Source organism: Podarcis erhardii (genome assembly GCF_964252035.2).
Source record: "Podarcis erhardii genome assembly, chromosome: 7".
Taxonomy (NCBI): Eukaryota; Metazoa; Chordata; class Lepidosauria; order Squamata; family Lacertidae; genus Podarcis; species Podarcis erhardii.
Window position 1 is genome coordinate 80,687,273 of NC_138511.1, and position 23,978 is coordinate 80,711,250.

Genomic DNA, 23,978 nt, shown 5'->3' on the forward strand with positions numbered 1-23,978 from the left:
TAGAAAATTACATTGCCGGCAATCTATATCTAGTGTCTGTCAGATCCAAATAAATAAATAAATAAATAAATAAATAAATAAATAAATAAAAGCCATCCGTTTGATGTGCTTTGCCTGAGCCTTTCCCGATCTTATTTTAACTGTTTAGAAACAAATTAAATCCAAGCCCACAGTGTCTGTCTCTTTTAGGCCATAAAAAGAAACAAAGGAAATAAAAAACAATCCTTAACCTAAAACCACCAGATTTTGCTTATTTGGGATATAAAGGGAGAATGCAAGCTGCAGAAGAATTCCTGTGGCTGAGCTATGGCCATCAAAGAACAATAGATGGCAATTGAGGGACATGAACATTGCAACTGCTTCCCTCTGCCCTGAGACTAGGGATTTGGAAGGTTGCCAGGGTAACTACACATGGAACAAGGGTGGCTGGAAGGAAGAAGGAGGAAGGAGAATTGAGAACCTCTATGAGCAGGCTGCTAGAAGGCCGCCCACACTGCTGTGGGGTACAATCCCCTCTTAAAAGGCCTATGAAGGTCTAAATAGGCGAATAAACCATATTTCTTAAAGCCACAACATTCTCTGATACGTCTCAGTTCTCCAAAGGAGCACAAACCTTGTGTGAGTGCCTGGAACGCCCTGGGCTCTTGCCACTCGACTTTTGTAACCATACCCATTTCTTCCCTCTGCAAAGACTGCCCTTCACCACCATCCCCAACACCACCAAAGACCCTTTATTTGGCAAATTCTTCATGTGCCCCCTCCATGAGAGGTCCAGAGGGCTTCAACATGAGAAAAAGAGCTTATTCTTTATTTGACAAATACAGACACAGAACACAGTTTTATTTGCCATACCATTTTATTGTGATCATGATCAAGAGAAGTTTAAGCATACACTGTAATATCATGAGGGAGAGTCCCCAAGCCCCACTTTTCTACTTTAGCTTTTCCTTCCCTGCATCCCATTCATCCTACACTAAATGCCAAATAGGGGACTCTGCAGTCCTGTGAACCCCACTTTCTCTGCACTCCCAATATCAGGTAAGCAACTTCCTCCTTCACTGTAGCTGCAAATCATGGATGTCAAAGGGGAAGACTTTGCTATCTTCTAATTACTCATCAAGGTTGGACTTCTTTACTCTTCAAGGTTGATGGTGCTGCAGTATGACAGCATTGTGCTTGGTTGATTTTGTCAAAAATGTAATCATAAGTCATTGATGTCCTTGCCAGCCTGCAAAAATCCCGTGTTGCACAGCCTTTGAAAGCCATATCAGAACGATGAAAGCCATCTAATAAAGAGAGAAAAGCATAGTCATACAAATCCTTGGGTAGTACCAAGGTCACAGGGTGCAGGAGACAGAATGGGAACATTTTAATCATTATAAACTGTATTGTGCATATAGAAACATGTTAAAGTCACATCCTAATATCATACTGATGTTTAAATAAATAAATAAAAGTCAACTTTGTTCTTATGTAGCAGGGGCCCAACCCACATGGATATGGAATTCAAAATCCATGGCTGCTTTAAGTTGTTGTTTTTTAAGGCTCTTTAAATTTCTCTCTCTCTCTCTGTGTGTGTGTGTATATATATATATATATATATATATATATATATATATATATATATGGGGGGGGTGTTTGTAATTTAACAAACAGATTATTTGTCTCTTTCACATATACATGTACACACCAGAGGCAGAAGCACATAGTCTCATCCAGGCGCCCCATGGGACACAGAAGCCGTTTAACTGGCTATGAGCCGCCCCAGAACTGAACAACCCGCTTGGTGAGTTCCTGCACCACACTGTGGCACGTCACGTCACAGCACAGGGACTCGCTTCCGCGGTGTTGGAAATCACGCACGCAGATGCCAGAAATTGTGTCTTCACATGTGCAGACTTGCAAGGATGCTGGAAATCGCATCTGCGCATGTGCAGACTCAGGCAAATGCCAGTGATCGCAGGTGGGCACGCTCACACGCACTTGCTATCCAAACCACGGAGGGGCTCTGTGGGACTGATCCAGACCAGGCAAGGTAAATCTTGCCAACACCTAGTCTCATCCATATAGGTAAATATGGTCAAGGACCCCTGGACGGTTCACTCCAGTAAAAGGCAACTGTGAGGTTTTGGCGCTTATCTCGCTTTCAGGCTGAGGGAGCTGGCATTTGTCCACAGACAGCTTTCTGGGTCATGAGGCCAGCATGACTAAACTGCTTCTGGTGCAACAGGACACCATGACGGAAGCCAGAGCACACAGCAACAACATTTACCTTCCCACTGCAGCAATATTTATCTACTCACACCGGAGTGCTTTTGAACTGCTAGGTTGGCAGGAGCTGGGACAGAGCAACGGGAGCTCACCCCATCACGCGGATTCCAACCACTGACCTACCGATCGGCAAACCCAAGAGGCGCAGTGGTTTAGACCACAGCACCACCCGCTCACATTATATGCAAAGCAAAGGCTATTGGAATGCTAATATTTTTTGGGGAAAACTCCCCTTCCCGTACACATACTATATGTTTTCTTGCAGGAAGCCACAGACTGAATGAGACAGCAACCCGCCCACACAGCTTAGCAAACTGTGTCCACCTCCCACCTCTGACTCAATGGTTAACCACAGTACTTACAATTAGCCATCACAAACTCTATGCACAGATTCTCTTCACCTCTACACCTGACAGTCTCTGAGTCCTGACAATCTTCAAAGCTGGAAGAAATGCAGCCTGGGCACACCAAACCATTGTAGGGTGGATCTGACTCTGCTAAAAGCAACCATTAGAATCAACACATGAATCCAGACCAGATGTCTCTATTTTAATTCCTAGGCTTCAGTTATCTAATCCTATGAGAAGCTGGCAGTGTTTCCATCGCATTCTGCTTCTAGAATCAAGTGTGCATTCAATGCAGTTGAAGAATCTGACAACCAGCTTATGAAGAAAAGGGAGCAATTTTAGTTGCTGCTGTCCTGAGATAGACTGGAGAGACTCTACCCACACTATGGGTGAATTTCACTCTTGAGGGGAGAGCTGGACTAACTGCAGGAGGTGACAAAGAAACCTCTTGGCATCAACAACTTGGCAAGATTATTGTGGGAAGTTGAGATTTACCAGGTTGTAATGCTGGGTGAGAAAATGAATGCTCCCAGAAGATAACTGAAGATGATCTGTCATTTGGGGAGAGAGATTAGGAACTACTTTTGCACTTATTTTCTCTCACTCTCTTTCTCTCTTCTCTTTCATGCTGTTGATAAATAAGTGTTATGTTTAATAGTTGCATCTGAGTTGAATGGTCCTAAATGGAGTAACTATGCCCCTGAAGGACCAGGTGCACAGCCTGGGCCTCATTCTGGACTCACAGCTGTCCATGGAGGAACAAGTTAATTCTGTGTCCAGGGCAGCTGTTTACCAGATCCATTTGTTAGGCAGGCTGAGACCCTGTCTGCCTGTACACTCTCCTGCCAGAGGGGTGCATGCTTTGGTTATCTCCCACTTGGACTACTGCAGCACACTATGTGGGGCTGCCAGATTGGTGAGTGGGAGCAGCCGCCAGAACCATATAACACTGGATCCCGGCGCCAGTGGACAGAAATTGTGGACAGTAGGACGGAGAGCACTGGATCCCTGCCAGCTCTTCTAGGGCCTGGAGGACCTGGAGGGGGTCCTTTTGATCTTGGAGGAATTCAAATAATTCTCACATAATATAGAGCTGGGAAGCATGCCCCATAATACAGCATTTTATACAGACATATGCAGATATCATCTCATTAAGAGGCATCAGAGAGAATTTGTTGACTTGCCATTTATAAACTCTATTTTTGGAACAAAGCCTGTTGCCATTAATGAGAACTTGACAATCAAAGGAGAGATAAGAGGACTGAACACCAAAATAATTGGACAGAGAAGGAGATGAATAAAAAAATGCCTGCTGTGTGTTAACAATACAAAAACTTTGCTACAGAAGATGTGAGCCACAGAAATGACTGATTAGACTGAGATTCAGGATGAATAATATTAGTTTTGAATTTGGAAAAATAGCTGAAACATGAGAGACATGAATGAGGATGAATATCTCTAGACAACTAGAACATGGGAATTCCCCAAAATTATTTATTATTGGAATATATAAATGGTGGTATTATTATTGTAATATGCATTGATTTGATTTGATTTGATTTGTCATTAATTGGAAGATTGTTATTGAAAATGAATAAAAAAATTAACACAAGCACTGGCTCCCAGTATGTTTCTGGGCATAACTCAAAGTCTTGATGCTGGCCTTTAAAGCTATAAACAGCCACAAACCAGTATACCTGAAGAAGCATCTCTACCCCCATCATTCAGACTGGACACTGAGGTTCAGTTCCAAGGGCTTTCTGGTGGCTCCTTCACTGCAATAAGTGAGGTTGTGGGGAAGCAGGCAGAGGGACCTTCTTGGTAGTGGTGCCCACCCTGTGGAATGCTCTCCTATCAGATGTCATGGAGATAAGTAACTATACAACCTTTAAAAGACATCTAAAGACAGCTCTGTATTGGGAAGTTTTTAACATTTTATGTTTTATTATGTTTTTGTTTAAGCTGGAAGCCACTAAGTTTGGCTGGGACAACCCAGTCAGATGGGTGGGTTACAAATATTATTAGTATTACAAACCCAAGGAGACATTGAAACTCATAATTGATTGAAATAGCCATTCTAATTACCACCCAAGACTCACAGAGATCTACTGTTCCCAACAGCAAACAGGCACTCTCATAAATTGCCATCTCCCACCAAAGGATAGGTGGAGCTGCACACATCTGCTACCTGGTTCTCATCCTTTCCACCAAGGAGTGCACTCAGACAATTCAAGCCACACAAGATGAAACACCCCCCCCCCCGCAAAAACCCTTGGCAGAGGGCACCCTCAGCCCAATCACTCAGCAGTGCTGCTTTGTAGTTTTCTGGATGGCCATTAGTACCAACAGATGGTTCCCCTCACTTCCTCCTCGGATCTGCACAACAGGATAACACCCAGGGTCAGCATGGCTATCAAGGAACAAGGAGGACATCATCTGAAGCTCTTGATCAATCAACAGTTAACATAGGCTACCTGTTTTCTCTTTGAGAAACAGGTGGTGAGGGTGATTCTAACCATCTCCCATGCAAACTAAGAGAAAAATCTTGGTCTAGAACAGCGTTAGTCTATTCTATGTGTACCCAAGGATGAAACCTGAAACCGAAATGACCTTCATTCTCAGGGGTATGTAGATTCAAAAGCATGCAGATATTTACCAGGTGCGGATTGGTTATTGCAGTAATTATCCTGGCAGCAGTGTATTCTACGTCGGAAATATATATCTTCTAGTGTAGTAAAGCTGTAATCCCCTGGTGTACAATCTGAAGTGCACCCCCAATTTTCTGTTTTTATTATCATATCATCTGTGAGAGGGACAAAGAAAGAAATAGGTACAATTCAAAACCAAAATTTTTCAAATCAGACCCCTAATGATTGAAATTTATATGATGCTTCCTAATACAGTGTTACCTCGGGTTAAGTACTTAATTCATTCTGGAGGTCCATTCTTAACCTGAAACTGTTCTTAACCTGAAGCACCACTTTAGCTAATGGGGCCTCCTGCTGCTGCCGTGCCTCTGGAGCACGATTTCTGTTCTCATCCTGAAGCAAAGTTCTTAACCCAAGTTACTATTTATTTGTTAGCAGAGTCTGTATCCTGAAGCGTATGTAACCTGAAGCATATGTAACCCGAAGTACCACTGTATACATATTGATGCAACAGAGAAGTCAGATAAATGCTGCTGAGTGACAACATCTTTACCCAAAAGAAAAGTGCCTAACCTGCTGATAACATAATAAAGAATGTAAGGAGGGAGCTGTAGCTCAAGAAAGGAAAAGAGGTGGTAAGGGAAAAACTAGCTATTTTAAGTCAATTCCAATCTCCAGCGCCCGATGAGCTGCATGTAATAGTACAATTTGTGGATGTAATAGAAATACAATTAAGAATCACCTAGCATATTACACTCTTTGCTTAAAACAGGCAAATGATTCATGGGGGGAAAGGATGGGGCCCTGTGGCTATGGACTCTCTAGTCCAATTTTCAAACCATGGCATGATAGAGTTAATCCATTCAAATCAAGATGCTCCAGAAACATTAACTTCATTCAAGTAATGATGCCCCAGAAACTTCACATTCCTGTTTTATGGTTACACTACAATATTATTTGTTGTTACAACATTGTTACAATATTTATTGCTGAGATACAGAAAAGAGAGTTGGTTTATCCTTTCTCAATATTGTTCCTACTTCCTGAAGAGCCCCAGCAGATTGTATTATTTCCTGCTCTTTCCTTTTCCCTTTACTCTTTTCATTCCCTTGATTTCGCCTCAATCTGGCTCTCACAAAATGAAAAATGTTTTGCAAGTAAGCCTTTGTGGGGAGATAGACAGACAGATGGATGATAGGTAAATGTTTGTTCTTTTAAAAATAGATCTCTTGTGGCTTCATTTGATTTTAGAATGTATCTGTCAGAGTTTGAAGAGGTGAGCTGTCACCAGATTGTTGCACTTCTTGACATTTTGACGAGAGCACAGTCTGTGGTCATTTTGCATTCATACATGCACATCATCCATTATTATTATTATTATTATTATTATTATTATTATTATTATTATTATTCCCTGATAATCCAGGGCCCACACACTCAGCTTTGATTGGACTAAGAGGCTTTACACTCACCTATATTATATCGAGTAAAATTTGAAATGCAGCTATCCTCTCCATGACGACAGACCTCTGGCACTCCCTTTCCACGGTAAATATACCAGTAACATTTATGTGACACAACTGGGAGGAAAGAGTAGGAAACAATCAGTGCCATGGGTTTCTCATTCCTTGAGAAATGACATCTACGTACATTCACATTCATAGTCCCAGTGTTGTTCTCAGTTCTTGCCATCACCAACCATTTGAGCAGTGACTTTTTAGATAGGATTTCATAAGTCCTATCACACACTTCCATACACAGCCACATTACTGGTGCTGGTAAGTGTGCTACCAACAGCCCAACAAATAGCTGTTGGCTAGATGGGGAGGGCCTGGAGGTTATGGGAAGAAAGGTGCAGCAGGAGATGCTTCCCCATCTACCTTCCTTCCCAAACACTGCCAGTTGCCAACACAGGGATGGCAGGTAGGCAACCTGTTACAGGCTGCATGAGGTCTTCATGAAAAGTGTATCAATCCCAAACAGGGTAGCCAGAACAGCACAGGAAGCGCAACTGTTTACCTTGAAGTCATGCTGCACCTGGGATCCCTGTGTTTTATTCCACCCACTCCCCATTTCTCCATTTGGTGTCACCAATCACTGCTTCAGGAAGAAAAAAATATGAAAGAATCTGGGAGTCCCATTGTTGAGCTGACCTCAAGTAACAGAAATAGAGTACTGTGTCCAGTTCTGGGCACCACAGTTCAAGAAGGACACTGACAAACTGGAACGGGTCCAGAGGAGGGCAAACAAAATGGTCAAAGGCCTGGAAACGATGCCTTATGAAGAACGGCTAAGGGAGCTGGGCATGTTTAGCCTGGAGAAGAGGAGGTTAAGGGGTGATATGATAGCCATGTTCAAATATATAAAAGGATGTCACATAGAGGAGGGAGAAAGGTTGTTTTCTGCTGCTCCAGAGAAGCAGACACGGAGCAATGGTTCCAAACTACAAGAAAAAAGATTCCACCTAAACATTAGGAAGAACTTCCTGACAGTAAGAGCTGTTTGACAGTGGAATTTGCTGCCAAGGAGTGTGGTGGAGTCTCCTTCTTTGGAGGTCTTTAAGCAGAGGCTTGACAACCATATGTCAGGAGTGCTCTGATGGTGTTCCTTGCTTGGCAGGGGGTTGGACTCGATGGCCCTTGTGGTCTCTTCCAACTCTATGATTCTATGATTCTATGATTCTATGAAATACCCTCTACTAGTGTAATAGTCACCTTTACAAAATTTGCTACACCATCTGAATGTGAGGTATGTATGAGGTGCATGTCCATGATGCATGTTGGACACATTTGCCCCTCATTCTAAACTCCTAATACTCCACTCTTCTATTTATACTTGTTTTACTCTGAATGACAAGAAATAATGACTCACTGCCTTGTGGTTGAGTTCAGTTGTTTGCAATTTGGAGCAGTCCCTTTATTCTGCTGGGCCACTGATTCCTTACGGCTGAAACTGAGTTGAGATTCTATGGGTCATTCACAAATCCTTGTGAATGACTCATAGTCTTCACTCTTTTCTAACCCTCAGAACCATGTTCTCTTGGCTCCTTCAATGCACTTCTAACCCATTATACTCAACTCATCTCCCAATCGAAAGAAAATAGACGTAAAAGCAGTGCTCCTTTCCAGACTTCAAAATGAGGTCTGTAATTTAGAACATGTAACTGAAGTTTGCTGGTCTTCTCCCCTCTCCAAAATTTAGAGTCCAGATTCTCAGATCCTCCTATTCTTATCCATATTTTCAGCTCCTTTTCTCTTCCAAAAACCTATTTCAGTCTTTCCATTCTGACCCCTGCTAACACCCATCCAGATATGATTAAGAGAAACATTCCTACTCACCAGAAGAAACTAGGACAAAGAGAACGCACATACTCAGGAAAGCCTTCATAATGCCAGAGCGATCAAAAGCCAAGGAGCACTGGAAACGAACCACCAGGTGAGCTTTGGAAGAAGAAGCTGACTTGGGGAAATTTATAGGTGAAGGAAAGGTGCCTGAGAATTCCAGCTGGGAAGGAGTGGTGGGATATTATGGAAACAGAGAGTGCATGCTGTCCCCGAAATCCTGTTTTTTAAAAAATTGGAACACAAAGCTCCTTTTTGATTGTGGATGCAATCATTTTTAGGACTTCTGTGGCAGCCAGCCAGATGCCTCTTCCAATCCAATCGCACCCTTATTGTTAGTCAACTGGAACTTTAAAGAAGTGAATTCTTTCCAGTCTTTCTCCAGCTCTGTTTATCACAAGGCCTGTGGAGCAAACATATTCCCAACAAGGCACAAAGTAATCAACAATCACACACACATCTCTTTATCTTCCCAGCAATCAGGTGAACCTGGAACCTGTTTGTATCCATGGAACCTCTCCTTTGTATTGTCAGTTTTGTAGCTTCTCAGTATCTTTTTAAACATAGTTATGATGGCTACCTTCCCTCCAGTATGAGAGGCAGTAAGCCTCTTACTACCAGTTGCTGCAGATCACATGTTGAGAATGTGATGCCCAAAGGGATGCGAACACAGCACCACTGCTTTCTGGGCCTATGGATCAATTTGAAAGTGAGGAGACCCAGAGATTTGTGTTCCTCTCCTAACAGGGGTGGCTGCCTGAGGCTCAGAAGAGAGAGAAAATAAAAGTTTCAGATCTCTGTGGCAGGGCTGATAGGGCCGATCTTACTCAGGGCTTGCTCTACAACAATGGCTCCAGCCTCGGATGAAGTTTTTTTTTTGGGGGGGGGGTGTCAATGGACAATCACACATTCTAAAGAATAGCCCCCAGAGGAAGACAAACACCAAAGAAGCATGTGGGAGAGCAACTGAAAACAGGTTGGACAACACAACCCGAAGCTGCACAAGAGAAATACGCCTACATGATAGGAATGAACCAGTTTTCTGATTTGACTGACAAAACGTTTAAGCAGGAAATGTTTAATTTCAGTCCTAAGTGGGGCCATCACTTAATACTGTTCCTGGCACACTCAATATTGTTGGGTGAAAGTATGTTTTGAATTGTAATTGTTTTTAGAATGTATTAATCTGTTTCTACTTCATTTTTGTTTTTCAATCTTATGCCTCTTTGCTGATCTAGGCCCCTTGAAGAGGAAAGGTGGGATATAAATTCAATAAATAGTAATTGTGTGTTCAGACCTTTAAACCTCCCTGTTAAATTCAGACAAGACTCAAATTTTGGTTTGGTTTTTGGCAGAATTTAGGCCACAACTTTATTTATTACAGCAAGTCAGTGGTTGCATAGGCCCTGATTCGACTAGCTCCCTGTACCATTGCAGGTAGCGATGACACAGAGCACCAGCATAGGTCAGCCTAGGGTGAACACCCACATAGGCACAAAGCTGGAAACAGGTTATGTCCACCAGCCAGATGTCCCCCTGGACTCCGGCACGGGCACAACCCCCTCACAGGGTTGACCAAACCATTGAGTCCCTGGATTCCTTTAATGGAATACCCTTCACATAGGGATGGCGAGAGCGTATCCCTATCACCTGAACCAGAGCCTATCCGCCACACAAGCCCCATGCTCGCCGACAACCACTTACACCAGTAACCAATCCCTTAACCCTGCTGACATGGAGGTCAGCCAAAAAAATCATTCCCAATCACAGACAGATGAACCCCATCAAGCCTGTAAAGGGACTGTCAGGGAACTGCCATCGGAGAGAGAGGTGGTGGATAAGTTCCATGAGAATAGGAGAGAATCTGCAGCAGAAGGAACCAGCAGGGGGAGTGCAGGAGTCACAGCGGAGGGGAGGCTCTGGGATACTTCCAGTGACGACAGCGAAGAGGTAACAAGACCCCCGTTAGGAACTCCCACCCTGCGCCGGAAACTGTCACGCAGAGAGTCACGAAAGCGCATGTCTGTCAAACAGCTTTTATGTTGGCGTAGGTTCCGTAGACGCCCACTGTCAGATACTACCAGCGACTAACGGAGTCATGCTTTGGGGAGCTCCGTTAGTGCCTAGGTTGGGATGACCAGCCAAACCCCAGAGGGATCAAGCTTTACGCACAAGCAGCTCATTATCCCATCACAGCAATCTGACAGTCTCTGAAAGCAGCTTGTGCAAGCAGAGGGCATCATGAGCGAACCAGCTGGAACCGGAGGTGCAGGAGCTGGGGCTGGAGGAGGTCCAAGCCTGGAAGACAGGTACAGGGCGTTGGAGGTCCAGCTCGCGCTGCAAACGGCGAGGCTCGAGGAGAGGAGGGCTCAAGATGCGGATAAAGGGAAACCCACCCCACTTGCCAGAAAGGTGCCTGGATTGGTGCAGAAATTTGGGGGGGATCCCAGGAACTATCAAGCCTTTAGGACAGAGATGCAATATGCTCTTAACCTACTGTTTGATGACTTCCCTGATGAGAACTCTAGAGTGGCGTACGTGATCGGCCATCTAGAGGGAGGGGCGAGGGACTGGGTGCGGCCCCTGATGGCAGCCAATAATGAAATCTTAAAGGACACTATGAAGTTTTTTCGCGCCATGGACTTGATGTTTTCCAGTGAGATTGAGCAAGGGGTGGTGCGGAGGCAGTTAATGGCGTGTAAACAGGGGAGCCGATCTGTACGTGAGTACTGGACTGAGTTCAGCATGCTGATTCATAGACTGGGGTGGGACCTTGCGAGTGAACCTATTCAAATGCTGTTTGAAGAAGGGCTCTCTCCGGCAGTGAAAGATGAACTTTCCCGGGCGCCCAGGGCGGAGTCTATGGATCATCTGACTAAATCAGCGCTGTCCATAGGAGCGCGCCAGGAGGCAAGGGCTTTGGAAAAGCGGGAAGGAAAAGGGGAACTTTGGAAGGATTTCCGCATTCCAGAGATTCCGGAGCAGCCTTTCCCGCCAGCAGAGCCGATGGAAATTGGAACAGCGCGCGCGCGCGCAGTTTCAAACACCAGTGAAGGGCGGAAGAAGGAGGGGAAGGGCGCCAAGAGATGTTATCTCTGCCAACAGCCAGGTCACTTTGCCAGAGTCTGTCCGCAAAGGAAGGAATGGCAAGGAATGGCGGGAACTGTTGGGGGGAAGGAGGAAGGAGAAACAAGCAGCGAGCAAGTAAAAGCCAACGCCTGGCTGCCAGCATCAGGGCACCGCAGTCAGGCAGAGGAGAAGTGAATGTGCCCACGCCGGAACCTCCAAGACCAGCGCTTGTGATAGAGGTGTTGCTGGAACTGTCCAATGGACACCCACTAAAGATAAAAGCGCTATTGGATTCAGGCAGCTCCTGTAATTTCATGAGTAAGGAGTTTGCAGCTGAACACCAGATACAGACTATCCCATTAAGTAAGCCTTTGCAGGTTACCACGATTGATGGGAGGGAACTGTTGGGAGGAGAAGTGAGCCAGCAGACTGTTCCAATGGTAATGAGGGTGGCAAGACACACAGAACTGATAGCGTTTAACATAGCCACTTTGGGAGGAGCTCCCATTATTTTGGGAATGAGCTGGCTAGCACTACACGATCCTCTAGTAGGCTGGCATCAGAGAGTGGTTTCCTTTGGATCAGCACATTGCCTAGAACACTGCAAAGAGGGAGAGGTTCAGGCAGGGGCCAGGGCCACTCTAGCAGGGGTGGAAGTGATGGGCAAGGGCAAGGTGCCACCACAATATGCTGACTTGATTGACGTCTTTAGCGAAAAGGAAGCAGATAGACTGCCCCCGCACAGACCCTTTGACTGTCAAATTAACTTACTCCCAGGGGCACAATTGCCAGTGGGCAAGCTGTATGCAATGTCAGACAGTGAAATGCAGGAGTTAAGGGAGTTCATTGACAAGAATCTCAAGCGAGGTTTCATCAGAGAGTCACGAGCGGTGGGGGGCAGCCCAGTGTTCTTTGTGGACAAAAAACACACGGGCAAACCGAGGCTTGTATGTGACTTCAGAAGCCTAAATGCAGTGTCAGAACCAGTGACTTTCCCTATGCCTAGAATTGATGACATTCTGACACAGGTGAGAAAAGGGAAAATTTTTACCAAGCTGGACCTTAGGGGGGCATATAACTTGATACGTGTGAGAAAGGGGGATGAGTGGAAGACCACTATGTTCACCCCCTTGGGGGCTTTTGAGTATTTAGTTATGCCTTTCGGATTACAAGCGGGCTCCGCCTGCTTTCAATCATTCATGAATCACGTCCTGGGGCCACTGCTCTACAAGAACTGCGTAGCGTTCTTAGATGACGTCCTGGTGTACTCAGCGAATGAGGAGCAGCATGTGCGAGATGTAAGAGAGGTACTGAGCAAGTTGCGAGAAAATCGGCTGTGGGTGAAACTGGAGAAGTGTCAGTTTCATACCAGGGAGGTGGAATTCCTGGGGTACCGGTTGTCTGACAAGGGGTTGGCCATGGATCCCAGCAAGGTTCAAGCGGTACTGGAATGGAAAACACCAAAGACCAAGAAGGACGTGCAAAGGTTCCTGGGCTTCGGAAACTTCTATAGGAAGTTCATCAAGAACTTTGCCCATTTGACAGCGCCTATCACGGATTGTCTTAGTAGCAAAAAGAAATTTGTTTGGACGGAAGAAGCGCAGCGGGCGTTCGAACGCTTAAAGCAGGCGTTTGCGTCGGAAGAGCAACTGTTGCATGTGGATCTACAACAACCAATGAGAGTGGAGACTGACGCGTCAGACCGAGCGGTGGGGGCCGTTCTTCTCCAGCCGGGAAAAGATACGTCTGAATGGAGACCGTGTGCATTCTTCTCGCGGAAGTTGAACAAATCCGAGAGGAACTACACAGTATACGACCGAGAACTGCTCGCCATTCATGAAGCCTTCCGGAAATGGCGGCACTTGCTGATTGGGGCGCAGCACAAGGTTCAAGTCCGAACTGACCACAAAAATCTGGAATATTGGAGAACAGCCCGAGTGCTGCACCAGAGACAAGTACGATGGGCCCAGGAGTTCTCCAAATTCCACTTTGAGATTCGTTACGTGCCCGGATCCGAGAACGTGAGGGCGGACGCTCTTTCCAGGAAACCTGAGTACTTAGAGGGGGAGGGAGCGCCCGAGGCAAGGCATGTAATCCCTGAAGACCGCTGGGTGTGTGGGGCGGCATTGGTGGGGCAGAGGGAACTGATAGAGGGTACTGAGAACGATGAATACGCCCAAGGGAAACTCAGAGAGCTCCGGAGGGCAGAGGAGAACACAGGGGGGTTTGAAGAAAAGAACGGGGCGTTGTATTACAAAGGGGCACTGTACATACCCGACGGGGAACTGAGGGGCAGAGTACTCAAGCAGTTGCATGACAGCCCCACCGCGGGACATTTTGGACAGCACAAAACCATGTGGTTGGTTACCAGGGAGTTTTGGTGGCCCAAGGTGAGGGAGGACGTACGGGAATATGTCAGGGGTTGCGTCAGGTGCCAGCGAGCAAAAGGAGAGAGGGTGGCGCCAGCGGGGCTATTACAACCCTTACCCACGCCCGAAAGGCCATGGGAGGCAGTATCCATAGATTTTATGACGGACCTGCCAAAATCCAAAGGCAAAACAGCTGTCATGGTGGTGGTAGATCTATTAACCAAGATGTGTCATTTTATAGCTTGTTCACATGCAGTCACAGCGGAGGAAACCGCCAAGTTGTTTGTAGAACATATTTTTAGGTTGCATGGCGCCCCCTTGAGGGTTTTGAGCGACAGAGGGAAACAATTTACTTCCAGGTTCTGGAGGAAACTGATGAGCTTATTACACGTAGAACTCAATTTCTCAACTGCTCGGCACCCAGAAACCAATGGGCAAGCGGAAAGGGCAAATGGGATTTTACAACAATACCTGAGGTGTTATGTAAAAGACAGAGAAAATGATTGGGTGGATAAGTTACCTCTAGCAGAATTTGCCTACAACAACGCGGAGAACGTGTCCACAGGGATGAGTCCCTTTCTGGCAAATTATGGGTGTCACCCCCGGGCATTCCCAGGAGAGGGAGGGGAGAGGTGGAGCGTGCCGGCGGCGGAATATTTTTTTGAAGAGATGGAAGCGATCCACCGTCAGCTTCAACTTAACTTAGAGAAAGCCAAGGAAGAATATAAGAAGCAAGCAGACAAAAATAGGAGGGAAGGTGAAACCATAAGGGTGGGGGACCGGGTGTGGTTATCCACCCAAGGACTACCGTTCAAAGGAGGGTGTAAGAAATTGAGACCCAAAAGATTGGGACCCTTTGAGGTCATACAGCAGGTCAACCCAGTAGCATTCAAACTCAGGCTGCCCAGTCACATGAAGTTACACCCAGTATTTCACAGGTCATTACTGTCGCCGTACCGAGAGGGACGTGAGTGGGGGGAGCATGAGAGAGAGGCCACCCAAACGCCCGTGATAGAAGAGAGAGAGCACGACATGAACGTGGCAGGAATCATTGATTCCAGGTGGAAGGGGAATCAGGTGGAATATCTGGTAGAATGGGAGGGGGAAGTAGAGTCGGAAAACACTTGGGTACCAGCAGAGGTAGTCAATGACGAGGTTTTAATAGAAACATTTCATCAGCGTTTCCCAAGAAAACCGCAACCCGTGGCACGATTTAGAAGGGAACACTTTGGTACCACCGATGAGGAAGGAGAGTTTGAAGGGTTCCCTGAGTCAGGGGTGGGTGAGGAAGCCGACTCAGACGAAGAAGAGGAAGACGGGGAGAGAGACGGTACGCCGTGGCTAGAAGTGTTGGAATCCTCGGACGACGAGGAGAGTTCCTTCAGGGGCTTTCCGTCCTCACCGCCAGTGGGAGAGGAGGCGGGAGGGGGTGAAGGGGGCCCTGGGGGGGAGGTGGATGTCAGGGAACTGCCATCGGAGAGAGAGGTGGTGGATAAGTTCCATGAGAATAGGAGAGAATCTGCAGCAGAAGGAACCAGCAGGGGGAGTGCAGGAGTCACAGCGGAGGGGAGGCTCTGGGATACTTCCAGTGACGACAGCGAAGAGGTAACAAGACCCCCGTTAGGAACTCCCACCCTGCGCCGGAAACTGTCACGCAGAGAGTCACGAAAGCGCATGTCTGTCAAACAGCTTTTATGTTGGCGTAGGTTCCGTAGACGCCCACTGTCAGATACTACCAGCGACTAACGGAGTCATGCTTTGGGGAGCTCCGTTAGTGCCTAGGTTGGGATGACCAGCCAAACCCCAGAGGGATCAAGCTTTACGCACAAGCAGCTCATTATCCCATCACAGGGACGCATCACGGAAGGTAATGCCTGGGTGACAGCTCACCATCCCTGCCCAAAGCCAGAACTTTTTTGGCCACTGGGCGCTCATCTTGGCCCTCCCAGTGGCAGCTGGGCATTGGCTACCTTGCCACATGTCACTGCCATCAGTGACCAAATTTTGAGTCCAGGAAGAGCCTCCTTCAACTCTTCAACTCCTTCAATTCCTTCAATTCCTGCAAGCAGGACTGCAAGCTCAGCCAGGGGCTTCCGCCAATTGCGCCCAGCTGCACCACCACCACCGCAGGCGTGCCTCCACAGACACCTTTGCCTGCACCATTGGGAGAAGCCCCTCCCAAGGCATTCCTCGTCTGGACACCCAGAAGACGCTCATGTGGTCAGGGAGCCCGAACCTGCATCCGAATTCAGACTCCGCCGCCCTCTTGCTGACCCAGTGGACAATGCTGTGCCCAACTATCTAGACATGCAGGATAGGCAGACCTAGGAATGAACAAAATAACATTAGCAACTGCACCTCAACACCACATCCGAACATAAGTTTTGTGAGCCAACACTGTGCACTTTGTTTGAGACCATAAAGGGACTTCTTTAGAGCACAAACAAATCCCTGTTTTACCTGTACGCCATCAGGTGGAAGCATATAAAGTGATTCACCTAGAGATCCGTACAAAAATGCTGTATTCACATCGTGGTGACTAATGTGTAGATTCTCCACTGCAGCAAGCTTGAGCATAAGCCTAGAGAGAGATCAAGATGGTAACATTCTAGTACACCAATCATGAAAAATTGCTGATGTGTTAAGCAAACTAAACCTGATGGGTGCTAACCCTGTAGACACACCGATGACAACAGGTTATCAGATAGATGACACTGAAGAAGCATTTTCTGACACTACACTGTACAGAAGTGTGCTAGGCAAGCTAAACTTCATTGCCAGATGTTCAAGACCTGACATTGCTGTTAGCTGTAATTTGCTAAGCAGACAAGTCAACAATCCTACTGTTAAGGATTGGAAAGCTCTGAAACGCATAGCACGCTATTTGAAAGGCACTATGCATTACAGACTGAGATTTAACAATCAGAAGTCTGGTGGTCTTGAGATATTTGCAGATGCAAGTTTTGGAAGTGACACTACAGACAGGAAAAGTACGTCTGGAGTTTGCTATATGTACAATCAGGGTCTATTTGACTGGTCATGCAAGAAGCAAACAACAGTTAGCTTAAGTACTTGTGAAGCTGAACTGAATGCTTATTCACTTAAGGATTGTGAATGGTTGTTACAGTTGTGCAAAGACATGTAAATTCCTGTCAAATGTCCAATCCAGGTTTACCAGGACAACAAAGCATGTTTGGCTTTGCTGAATTCTGAAGGTTGTAAGCAAAGCACGAAGCACTTGCAATTGAAGTTGCAACATGCTAGGGAATGTATTCAGAAGGGACTCGTAACGGTGTCCTATATGCCAGGTAATGAAATTCCTGCTGATGTATTGTCCAAGATTGTATCAAGGGATCAACACTGTACCTATGTGCAGAAGTTGGGTTTGCACTGATATTGTACGAACACGCTGCCCAGTGATGTTCACAGAAAGGGGGAGGATGTTGGTTTCTGCTTTCTTAACTGTGCAGCGAAATGCTTGTCACAGGACAATGTTTTGCATTCCACAGTCAGAGTACTGTTGGGTTTCCCACAGGAATAGGAGACTGGATGTGACGTACACTGTTTTCCTGTTTTTCACAGTTCTCTCAGTGTTTCCGAGGAGAGGAGTTGCTTCTCTGCTCTCGCAGAGGCAAAATGCATGTTTGTAATCTCTCAGCATTGAAGTGTAAATAAAGTAAAGTAAAGTATGTGGCACGTACTGCTCATCATTCCGCTGTGTAGAAGACTCTGCAAATACAACATAAAGATGTTGAAAAGCATCGGGGAAAGGATTGCGCCTGCAGCACTCCACACACCAAGGAGTGGCATGATGACATCTCCCTCCCTAGCGCCACCCTCTGTCCCCGACAGAGATGAAGGAGTGCAGCCATTGTCAGGCTGTGCCCTGAATCCCCACGTCCAGAAGATCATGATTGACCATGTCAAAGGCTGCTGACAAATCTAAAAGAATCAGCAGTCCTGACCCGCCTCGATCCAGTTGTCTACGGAGGTTATCTGTTAGGACGACCAGAGCCGTCTTGGTCCCGAAACCAGGACGGAAACCGGACTGAAATGGATCTAAAGCTGATGTTTCCTCCAGAAACCTACCAAGCTATTCAGCAACTGCTCTCTCAATTACCTTACCCAGATATTAAAGATTTGAAACTGGGCAGTAATTGGATAGATCTAAAGGATCTAATGAAGTTTTCTTTAAGAGCAGACACACCACTGCTTCCTTCAACTCCCCTGGGAACATCCCCGTGCCAAGGGACAAATTGATGATTTCAACCAGGGGTCCCGCACGATGTCTGGACATGCTCTAATCAGCCGAGGCGGGCATGGGTCAAGCAGAAAAGTGGTGGGCCTACCAGCTTGGAGGAATCTGTCCACATCAGTGGAGAGTATCCGATCGAAATGGTCCAACAATGGAGCTGAAGACAGTCAAGGGGCCTCCAGTTCCGTTACTGTATCCAAATTGGCAGGGAGGTCACAGCGGAGCAGCAGGACTTTCTCTGCAAAAAATCTCGCAAATGCCTCACAGCTATGAATCGAATTTGTGTTTAAATTTGGTTGTCCCCCTAAGGACGTTATCAACCTGATTATTGTAAAAAGTTGTGGCAGGCGAGAGCTAGCAGGTGCAATGGAAGCTGTGAAGTAAGATTTCTTAGCAGCTTTCATTGCAATCTCATAGGCTTTCATAAGCGTCCTATAAGACGTTCCTGAAGCTCCGTCGCGAGTCTGTCGCCATACCCGCTCTAGCTGTCTGAGGTACGCTTCATTTTCAGGAGCCCTTCAGTGAACCAAGGGGCCTGGTTTCAGCGGGGTCGCAGAGGGTGCTTAGGTGTGATCTCATCTATGGCTGCCAAGAACTGGTTGTTCCAGTCCTTGACAAGGTCATCTAATGAGTCGCCAGGGGGAGCAGGGTCCCACATGATGGAATCTATCAGGATCCATCAGCCTCTGTGGGCAAGCCCAAAGCAGGGGAGGAGCGGGAAGTCAATCTTGGCTTTCAGAGCATAATGATCATACCATGGCACTTCCACGGCACTTCCATGGCACTTCCACGGGGGGGACATGATCACATGCCGGCACCAAAGATCAAATCCAGTGTGTGGTCTGCTTGATGAGTGGGGCCCAAAACAAACTGGGAGAGCCCTAGTGTAGCCATGGAAGGCACTAAGTCCAGAGCCCGGGGGGCAGCATCGGCATGGATGTTGAAGTCCTCCAAAACCAATAAGTTTGGGAACTCCAAGGCCCAGCCTGCCGCCACCTCCAGCAGGTCTGACAGGGTGGCTGCTGGTGTGCTGGGTGGTCGGTACACCAGCCAGACAGCCAAGCTCTCCTTGGTACCCCACACGAGACTGACACATTCAGTGACAGGGATTGATGGTGCTGGCAGAGCCCTGAAAGAACAATCCTCCCGGATTAACAATGCTAAGGAACCCGTTCTGTGAGTCAGGAGTGGAAGGTATAGTGATAAAGTGATTCAGATCCCATTTCCACAGCTGATTTCTGATAGGAGTAATAATATATTTCTGTTTGACCCCTTAGAACTTGTGCTCTGGAGTCCTTCAGGCTTCCATTGTATCCTCCTTGTTTTTACCATTTATTTGAAACTATGTGAGAACGACAGTCAGGTATTTAGAGTAATGTGCCATCAGTATGCTGATTAAATTCAGTTCTGCCTGAAGCTCTTTCTCCATGCACCTCTCCTTTCACTGAAGTGGTGTTATCAATTCCTATTTGTAAATCCCTCTCTTACCTTTGAATTTTGATGTGCGACAAAAAAACTTAATTTCACATATCCCCTCATGGAGTCTGAACTGGCAGTATCTGACCGGGAACAAGATCTTGAAGTCGTATTGGATAGAGGTTAATAAAGACCAGCTCTGTATACAGCAGTTGTGAAAAGGGCAAATTCCTTACCTAGGCTCACTGTGAGAGGAACTGAATATAAAACGAAAGATATCACAATACCAGTATACAAATATTTGTTGTTTAATGCCAATAAAGGAGTTTGGATTGGATTATTTGCAATTAGTGTACTTGCAATATTGTGTACAGTTGCCTCCACCCAAAAAGGATATTGTAGAGTTGGAAAGGGTTCAGAAATGGGGAGTCATGATGCTGAAGGGGAAGGACTAACTCCCTGTGAGGAAAGATTACAAGATTTGGGGCATTTTAGTTTAGAGGAAAGGCAAATTACAAGATGATAGAGGTGTATAAGATCATGATGCCTTAAACCTAGTGTTCACATCTATGGATGTGGATGATCTAAGAAAAAGCAAAACAAAAGAAATACCATGGTTGGATCACTTCCTGGTGCAACTGGACTTCTCTATGACCCTTCCCCTCTGCAGGAAGGTGGGACCGATTTGGATGGCCCGCCTATGCCACTTAATGGCTCCAAAAGGTTCCAGGGTGTGGTTGTGTTGTTGTTTAGTTGTTTAGTTGTTTAGTCATTTAGTCATGTCCAACTCTTCGTGACCCCATGGACCAGAGCGGGTGGGGTCATGTGCAGGTATCCCTTCACTGGCCCTGAAGGCCCAACCCAGGCATGGCTTGCCTCCCTGTGCCTGTGACCTCGATAAGGGAACCTGTCATGAGGGTACCTTTGTTGCACTCCCTCAGAAATTTGCACCCAGGGCCACAGTCCCCTGATCCCCCATGCTATGCTGCTGTCTGAACGTCTGTTGCTGGGATTCACAAGTGGGCAGAGTGGTGTTGCTGTCCAGTCCTGCTTTTAGGCTTTGCGCAGGCATCTGGTTAGCCATTGCAACAACAGGGTTTTGCAACAGAAAGCCCTGGCCAACTGAAGATTGTGGGGAATCTAACTTCAGCCAAAATATTAATTGCCTCAAAGTGGTACTCACCCAGTGTACCTGCTGAAGAAGAGGAGACTCATAATGAACTTGCTGAAGAAACGTGGTTTCACAATTTTGTCTAAAATCACCAGCCTGCTCACTTGGCTGAGTAAGGGAAGCCAACAGAGAGAAAGAATTGAGAGAATATAGAGCCCTTTTGTAATATGTACCAGGGGTAGATAACCTGTGTTGTGGGGGTGAAATGTGGCCCCTGCATTCCTACATAAGTCACAGGGGAAAGACTGGGAAGAGGAGGTGTCAGAAGCTTAAGGGGTACCACAGCTTCTTAGTGAGCTGGGAGAGTCTATGGCAGAAAGAAAGCTGAAGCTGGCAAATGGCAGGAGGGAGGTCAAAAGGCAAAGATGAGCCCAACAGTTGAAGAGTCATGCATGTCTCTCCCTCCTGCTGTGACAAGTTCCCCTTCAACCTCCCCACAAGAACCAGGAAGGGATGAAAAGGGCAGAAGTCTCTGATTGCTTGAAAAAAAAACCCTGGAGAGCAGGAGACATAGATAGGTGTGGGGAGTCTCAGCAACTGATTTCATGGAGTATAACCCACAGAGAATGAGTTGCTGTGCTCATTGGTCTGACACACAGCCATCTGTGAAGATCATGTTTTTGCTAATGAAGAGTTAATTCCAACTTGAACTGCATGATTTACTGAGTATGTGAGACATACAGACATATGACATATGGCAGACATGTCCAACACATCGAACACGATCTAACGGTCAATCACTGAATGGATTTTGGTCAATTGCACTATGGCCGGGCAGCCTTTGCTCCTCCCTCACAGCTGGGGCTCTCGCCATCCCATGGGCTTGCAAGGCAGCTGTGAAAGGGATAGAGTTGCACCTCCACTTTCACCTCCCATGAGCTCCAGAGTGTGCACCAGTGGGTTAAATGGGACTTGCGAGGGGCTCGGCTGCAGGAGGGAGAGAGCTGTGTCTCTGTTTTTGCTGTCCTGTGAGCTCCAGAGCTTGCACCTCTCTCGCTTTGCTCTGCTAAGGAAGCCGCCCTTGGCTGGGCGGTCCTCACTGGGTGCTGCATGGCCTCACTCATGCGGTGGGAAGAGCATGCAGTGGTCCCCCTCAGGAGCGAAGGAAAGTGGGGTGCGAGGGTGCTGATGTTCTGCATTTGGGACGAGGCTGATAGAAGGAGAGCGCCTTTCCTTCTTCCTCCATGCAGAGTGGCCTGTGGCTTAATCAGGTGTCATCTCCATTTGGGCAATACATGCAAGAAGATGATGGAATCTACCATGAATCTGTGCTAAGAAAGGGTTTTTTCCTGGCCACCAACAATGCCTAATCCCTTGCCCCTAAAGTGAAGATATGAAGAATGACCATGGGAGAGTGGGGTCAATCACTGCCAGTTTTTGATACTGGATACTTGAAGTTGGACGTGCCTGACATATGGAACTGAATTTGGAAGGTGAGTAGAGGAATCATAAAATAAGCCTTGCCACTGGCTGTATCACAAGCGAGTTTCCATCTCCAAAGGAAATAGAAAAATATATTGCAGAAAGTGAAAAAGGGGGTCAAAAAATGCTTTTTCAGGTTGCATTAACTGCAATTAAAAAAAAATTCATCAGTATACTCAAATATGGAATTGTGTGTCATTTTGGACTCACTGCTTGCTGTCCATGGAGGCACAGGTCAAGTCTGTGTCCAGGGCAGCTGTCTACCATCTCCTTCTGGTAGGCCAGCTGAGACCCTACCCACCTGCACACTGTCTTGCCAGCTTGGTTATCTCCCACTTGGATTACTGCAATGCACAATAGGGACTACCTTTGAAGGTGACTTGGAAACTACAACTAATCCAGAATGCAGCTGCTAGACTTATGACTGGGAGCGGCCGCCAGCAGCATATAACACCAGTCCTAATGGATGTACATACTCCCAGTATGTTTCTGGGCACAATTCAAAGTGTTGGTGCCGCCCTAAACAGCCTCAGCCCTGTATACCTGAAGGAGTGTCTCTACCCCTATCATTCAGACTGGACACTGAGATCCAGCTCTGAGGGCCTTCTGGCACTTTTCTCACTGCAAGAAGTGAAGTTATACAGAACAAGACAGAGGGCCTTCTCAGGAATGGTGCCCTCCTTGTGGAATGCCCTCCCATCACATATCAAGTAGATCAATAACTATATAACATTGAGACGACATCTGAAGGCAACCCAATATCAGTGAGTTTTTAATGTTTGATGGTTTATTATGTCTTTATGTGTGTTGGAAGTCAACCAGGATGGCTGGAGTGACCCAGCTGCATGGGCAGGGTTTAAATGTAAATCTCATCATCATCATCATCATCATCATCATCTCTGACATAAAATGAGGTAATGATGTATATGATTGGTGGAAATTGAAATGCTTTGTCTGAAGTTTTTAAATACCACTCCCTGGATCACTGGGCAACGTTACAGTTTTGCAGAACGATCCGACTGTAACCTTGCATTGCAATAAACAACTTTGGACCCCAAACTCCTCTCATTTCTGAGTTTTATTGGCGTAAACTCAGGAGATAAGCCATTTTCTGGCTTATAACATTTGGTGCTGTGACTTGGGTGTACCAGGAAAATTTGGGGACATTCTTTTCTTTTCCTTTCCTTTTCTTTTTCTGGATTTTATTTTATTTTATTTTAATTAAATTTTTATTGATTTTCAACCAGAATACATTTATGTACACTTGTTATACAAATAAATCTCATATAAAACCTTTAGCTCTGCCGAGCTTCAGACTTCCTCCCCCCCCCCCCTTCGGTAAGTATCTTATAATTTCATTACATCTCGTACTTTATTCGTTTATCTAATTAACCATATGCTGTTGAAGTTAATCAAACCCTGCCAGTGTCTTTAAAGATTTACAATTATCTCTTATATACACCAAATATTTACTCCAATTTTCAGAAAACTTCTGATCTTCCTGATCTTGTATTCTCCCTGATAATCTAGCCAGTTCCGCATAATTTATCAATTTAACCTGCCAGTCCGAAATAGTTGGTATTACAGTTGTCTTCCAATTCTGGGCCAACATAATCCTTGCTGCCGTCGTGGCATACAAAAATAAATTCTTATCCTTCTTTTTAACCTC

The 23,978-nt window shown here is 46.2% G+C and overlaps 1 long non-coding RNA gene across 1 annotated transcript; it reads right to left on the reverse strand.

Annotated features, from left to right (window-relative positions):
• Positions 1-879: 879 nt before the first annotated feature.
• Positions 880-8,870, reverse strand: LOC309346637. Its single transcript, XR_014158714.1, has 5 exons — positions 8,605-8,870; positions 6,739-6,846; positions 5,275-5,421; positions 2,634-2,765; positions 880-1,286 (listed from the first exon to the last, which is right to left on the reverse strand). It is a non-coding gene; the product is annotated as an uncharacterized lncRNA (long non-coding RNA).
• Positions 8,871-23,978: the final 15,108 nt, after the last annotated feature.